This window comes from Mustela putorius, unplaced genomic scaffold (genome assembly GCF_011764305.1).
Source record: "Mustela putorius furo isolate JIRA1106 unplaced genomic scaffold, ASM1176430v1.1 tig00000127_pilon_pilon_pilon, whole genome shotgun sequence".
Classification (NCBI taxonomy): domain Eukaryota; kingdom Metazoa; phylum Chordata; class Mammalia; order Carnivora; family Mustelidae; genus Mustela; species Mustela putorius.
In genome coordinates, this window is record NW_025421288.1 from 8581347 (window position 1) to 8587702 (window position 6356).

Sequence of the window (6356 nt, forward strand, 5' to 3'; positions counted from 1 at the left end):
ACAGTGGCGAGGAGTGGGACGTAGCAGGGCGAGAGGAGCCTAAGCCCGCTCTTTCTCCTGCTCACCTCCCCCGCGAGACCCTCGCCCCGGGCACGGGCCCAGCAAGTACGTCAGCTGGCAAGGCGCTGCCCACCCTCCCGGCCTGCGGGGTGGTAACCCTGGCGCGGCGGCTCTCCACAGTCCTCCGCCTCGGTGCGGCTGCTCTCGACCTACCGGAGGTACCCTCCGCCCCTCGCACCTCCGCCGCGCCCCCTAGCGGCCGGGCTACTGGTCCCGGAGGGGCGGGGCGAGAGGCTGGGCGGGGGCGGGGTTGTGCCTTCGCAGGGAGAGGAATAGTACAAAGGCCTCTTTCTTGACCTACAGCGCAGGTCCTTCGTGTGCAGGGGTGGGTAGGGATGGTGCAGACCCCTCTCAGAAGTACCTTTCATTGCAGCACTTACCCTTGGCTAACGCATTCATGAGCGCTTTACGTGCACTTGTCTTATGTAAACTTCGTGATATCCCCACGGTGTGGGTGCTGTGATTTCCATTTTACAGATAGAAAACTGAGGCCCAGAGAAGTTAGGCTAACTTAGTCGGCCCTCTGGACTCCCTCACAGTTTGTGGATCTTGGTCCCAGCTTCCTACTAGTTGAGAATTCTTCTGGGCCCTTTATGAGGAGAGGTATCCCGGAAATTTGCTAAGCCAGTGTCCTTCCAACAGTTCTTCGTCCAGCTGTCCCGATTTAATTTAACAAATACGTAACTTTGTTCTCAATGTTTTACATTAAAAAAAAAAAAAAGATTTATTTATTTGGGAGAGAGAGCGCCCGCGGGAGAGTGCATGAACGGGTGTGGAGAGAGTGGGGAAAGAGGCAGAGGGAGAAGGAGAAGCAGGCTCCCCGCTGAGCAGGAAGCTTTATGTAGGGCTTCAACCCAGGACCCTGAGATCATGACCTGAGCTAAAGGCAGATGCTTAACCCCTTAACCCACTGCCCCTCCCAGGCGCCCCTCAATGTTTTACATGTTTTAACCAATTTAATTTTTGTAATAACCCAACATAGTAGGTAGTATTATTATACCCATTTCACAGATAAGGAAACGGAGGTACTGAGAGGTTCAGTAATCTGTTTAAGGTCGCTCGGCTTGTGGGTGCCAGAGCTAGGCCAGTAGACTCCGATCATCGCCTTTGCCTCCATCCTAAAGGTCCCCCAAATGTCAGTATCAATGCATCCACATCGCCTTCCCCTTCTCCAACCTTCCCCCCACCCCGCTCCAATCCCTGACTGTAGGCAATCAGTCTTTCCGCTAGGGTCTCGGTCCCCCCCTTCCTCGCCCCCTTGGCGCCTCCGGCCAGCCTCAGCTGCTGAAGGCCTGACCCGGGCAGGGATTGATAGCTTTGGGCGACCTCGGAGGCCGCCTGTTTACTCCGCCCGTCGGCACACGCTGTGATTAACAGTGCACAATCGAGTTAGGGCCGGAGCTCCGCGGCTGTGGCTTGGGGAGGGGGAGGGGCCTCCCAGCTAGAGTCGCCTCTCCCCGGGCCGCGTTAGGCGTTTGCAAGTAGCCGGAGACCCCCGGAAGACCGAGAGGGTGATGTGCCCGGCCAACGAGGTTAGGGCGCTTGTGTCCCTCAGGGGCTGGGGACAAATCTTCACTGTCTTTCTTGTCCTTGCCCTTTCCACCGAAGGCGGGAGGCTCCGAAGGGGAGGGGCTGGGTGCCTATTAGAAGAAGGAAAACCCTTCTAGCAAAATGGCGGCAGCACTGAGCGAGGAGTGGGAGGGAGCCAGGCTGTCTCTTCGTTGTGGAAGGTGGAAAGCAGCTCTGTCTGGACCTCTAGTGGCTTAGTTCTGTGGTGGGTATGTTTTCCTTCTAGGCCTGTGGTCCTCTTCCTTGAGCATACGTCTAGCCTGCTTTAGCTTTCCGGCCATCACCAGCCAGGGGGGTGAGTGTGCAAGCCACCTGGGGTGAAGGAAGACAGGGATGAAAACCCAGGTGGGCAGCCCTTTATATGGGGATCCTTTTGCTCCCTTACCCTACATTCCAGGGATAGGCTTCCAGAGTTTTGTTTTGTTTTTAAGATTTTATTTATTTGTCAGAAAGAGAGAGAGACAGAGAGCGAGAGCGAGTGAGCGCACAAGTAATCGGAGAGACAGGCAGAGAGAGAAGCAGGTTCCCTGCTTGGGGAAAAGGATCTTGGACTCCATCCCAGGACCCTGGGATCATAACCTGAGCCGAAGGCAGATGCTTAACCCACCGAGCCACCCAGGTGTCCCTGGCTTCCAGAGTTTTAAACCAGTAGTCACTGTTTGAAAATGACACAGTGCAGCCTGGAGTAGTAGGTCCTACTTCCTGCAGGTTGATAATGCAACCCTATCCTAAGGCAACAGTCTGGAGTCTTTGCTCAGCAGTGTGCTAAACACAAGGAGGGGAACAGATAAAATCAAAGCGCAGAAGTCATGGGTTTGCTGAGCTAGCTAGGGGATAAGATGATCTTGGGGAACGTACCAGGGCAGACCAGAGCCCATGAACTTCCTGGGAATAGGAAGAAAGGTGAAGTATAGGGATGCTCTGTGGGAACTGGCTCCACTGGGGACGGTATAGGGCTGGCTGGGAAGGATGGTCTGGTTCTGGATCTTCTGTAGGATGTCAGGGCACGGAACTGTTTGAGTCAGGTTGGGGACCCAATCTAGAATCTTGTGGGAGGGAAGGAGTCATGGCCTTTCTCCCAGCTTAAGTTTACCCATCTCTAAATGGGATGGGCATAGAGGTGAAGATGGACTAGATGGTCCCAAAGGACTCTCCCAGCTCTGATGTTCTTTGCAGAGGGAACACCTGGGGTTTAACTCAGTTCTGCCTGGCTCTGAGCCCTTGGCACATCACTCCCCTTCTCCGAGCTTTGGTTTCTCAGAAGTAAAAAAGGAGGTTAGGTTAGCCTAGCGTTCCTCAAAGTCTATTTTGCAAGACTTTAGTAGGTGTAAGTGGTAAGAAAAAAGGCCTCCATGAGAAAACGGGAAATTAATTAGGCTTTTTTTTTTTTTTTTTTTTTTTTTACTGCAGGAACCTATCAGAACCTTCAAATGGCGAACATGAACAAAGAATCTCGGTGAGGCAGAGAAAACATGCAGATTCCTAACCCTATCTCACTGCAGATTTTTAAAAAAGATTTTATTTATTGGGGCGCCTGGGTGGCTCAGTGGGTTAAAGCCTCTGCCTTCAGCTCAGGTCATGATTCCAGAGTCCTGGGATTGAGCCCCGAGTTGGTGTCTCTGTTCAGCAGAGAGCCTGTTTCCTCCTCTCTCTCTGCCTGCCGCTCTGCCTACTTGTGATGTCTGTCAAATAAACAAATAAAATCTTTTTAAAAAAAGATTTTATTTATTTATTTGAGAAAGAGACAGAATGAATGTGCAAGTGGAGAGGGGCAAAGAGAAAGAATCCGGGGCAGACTCCGATGCTGAGTGCAGAGCCGAATGCGGGGCTTGATCCCATGACTGCAAGATTGTAACCAGAGCTGAAACCAAAAGTCGGAGGCTTAACCGACAGTGCCACCCTGTTGCCTCGACAGAATTCTTTTTTTTATTTTACACATGAGCATCTCTTAGGACTGGCATCAGAAGAGCATACTTGAGTCACAAGAGCACTAGCCTACGTAGAAACCCTCCAGGTACCATGTGCGAAAATTCTAGGCCTTCTCTCCACCCTTCAGGCCTGGACCCTGTCCCCATCAAGGGCTCCTTTCCCTGGCTCCAAACTTTTCGGGACACTTCTCACCCCGGAGCCCCTTGCTCTACTTTCTTTAGTGTGTCCTTCTTTGTGTCTGGCTTCCTGTGAATTTCCCTGACTCGGCCTTAAAGGGCTCAAATCAGTCCACTGCCTGCCCCTTCCCAGATTCTTTCTGGTTGCCAGATGATCTGAGGGGTGCCATCTGGCCTCTCCTGGTGGGGGTCAGTGTGATGGCTTCCCATAGCCCTGCATGTGGTTTCCTGGTTCCCAAGCCCAGGTCACAGCCCCAAGCTTCCCCTCACCCAGCCTCCAGCCTTCCAGTCAACAGACCTCATTCCCTAGCTTACAAGGAGGAGTCTGGCCCCAAGGATCCTGGGTTCCAGCTCCAGACTCTGAACTTTGAACCTCATCTCCGGGCCCTGGTCCCGCTTCCCACCCATGACTCTCAGCCTTCCTCTCCAAAGCTCTTTGTGAGATTTGGGGTTCTACCTGGTTAACAGGTCACCCCTTCCCTGTCCCCAGCTGCATCTGCAACCCACTTGGTCTTTGGGCCCGACCAGAGTCAAAGGAGAGCCAGGGTGGTGGGAGAGAGTGATTGCACATATTGGCATCTCGAGGGGTGCTCTGCACCGTGTTACATTAAAACTCCCCTCCCCAACACAAGCCTGGTCCAAGGCGAGGGAATCCTTTGGAGGCAAAAATATAGATTATGAACTAGAACATTCTAGTCAGGTAAGTGGTAGGAGGTAGGAAGTAGAGGCAAGGGCAGAGGTCAGGAGACCCTCCAGGGGAGGGTGGTGTAGGTTGGGAGGTGGGTAGAGGCAGAAGCCTGACTCAGCAGGTGGTCCTGGAATGAGGCTGGGGACAAGGGCCAGTCACGGGGGTCACGGGGTGAAAGGAGCCATTTTACAGATGTAAAGGCTGAGGCTCTGTGACTTGCTGAGGGCCACGCAGACACCCAAATTGTCTCTTTGTATTATGATCTCAGTTTACAGTTCTCAAAGTGCTCTCTCTTCATTACTTTCTCCTTCTAGAAATTCTCCCTTCCTTCCTCCTTCCTTCCTCTCTTTCTTTCTATTTATTTATTTTGGGGCGCCGGGTGGCTCAGATGGCTAGGTGTCTGCCTTCGGCTCAGGTCATGATCTCCAGGTCCTGGCGTCGAGCCCTGCGTCTGCCTCCCAGCTCAGCAGAGAGTCTGTTTCTCCCTCTGCCTCTCCCCCTGCTTGTGCTCTGTCTCTCTCTTTCTCTCAACTGAATAAATCAAATCTTAAGGAAAAAAGACCTATTTCTTTTTTTGAGAGAGAGAGTGAGATGGGGGAAGGGAGGGGCAGAGGGAGGGGAGAAGCAGGGTCCCAGCTGAGAGGGGAGCCCGATGCTGGCGTGATCTCAGGACCCTGGAATCATGATGTGAGCTGAAGGCAGATGCTTAACTGACTTGAGCCACTCAGGCATCCCTAGAAATACTTTCTGTACTTGTCTCTGGGGACACCCCCTCTTGGTTCTCCTCCTCCCCTCCCTAGCTGTCGTTCCTCAGGTCCCTTCGCCAACGTTCCTCAGCTTCTCATTCTCTAAACTTTGAAGGTCTGGGCTGAGTCTTTGGACCTTCACACCTACTCTCAGGTGAACTGTTGCCACCCACACTCTGATGAGACCCAGATTTAAGTTTCCACCCCGGCCTCTCCTCTGAACACCCAGTATTTTCTTAACCGTAAAATGGGAGTGACGCTAGCTCGATCTCGTGGGGCTCTCACGCAGATTAAATGAGTTCAGCTTCGTGAACCGTTGGGAGGGCGCCGGGCTCAGCTTGCCCATGATGGCTGTAGCCACGATTATTGTTGTCACTGTTATTACTGCTGCCTGCCAGCTCCATTTGGAAATCTAGAATAATCTCAGACATGACTCATCTCAGCCCCCAAACCTGATCTTTCTGGAGCTTTGCCCATCTCAGTTGATGGCAACTCTGTCTTTCCAGTAGTTCAGGTCCCAAATCTTGTAGTGACCTTTGATTCCATTCTTTCTCTCACATCCCAAGCCACATTTATTAGACAGTCCTGTTGTTTCTTCCTTACCTATATCCAGGGTGCGGCCACTGTGGTCTTGGCCAGTGCCGTTTCTTCTCTCTTCTACCTGGACTTCTCTGCCGTCTGTTCTCAGCACAGCATTCAGAAAGTAAGACAGGGCCGGAGTTAGCGTGAGGCAAGAGAGGCAAGTAAGACTGTTCTTCACCCTAGGCCCAGCCCCAGACCGCAGTCGGAGAATTGAAATCTTTCTGGGACGGTGGGAGGTGGGGCAGGACAGACGGCCCTTGATGGTTCAGGGGTAGCAGAGGCCCCCCCAGGGCAGTAGCGGACAGGACATTGCTGGCCTGTAAAATGGAGGTTGTGGGTCTTGTCTTTGAGGAACTCAGGAAGATCAGTGAGAAAATGGACAGAAACCCTGTCTTTGGTGGTGGTGCGGGCTGGGCTGGCAGGCGGGAAAGCCGGAAGAGGGGCAGGGGCCCGGGGCCCGGGGCAGGGGGCAGTACTGCCTGGGGGAGGGGGCACTCACAGGGCTCCCTCTGGTGTGGATGGTCCCGAACCGGTCATCCGACCGACCGGGCAGGGTGAAGCAAGTGGAGAATCTGAAGGAGATGGATGGGTGGGTAGGAGTGATCC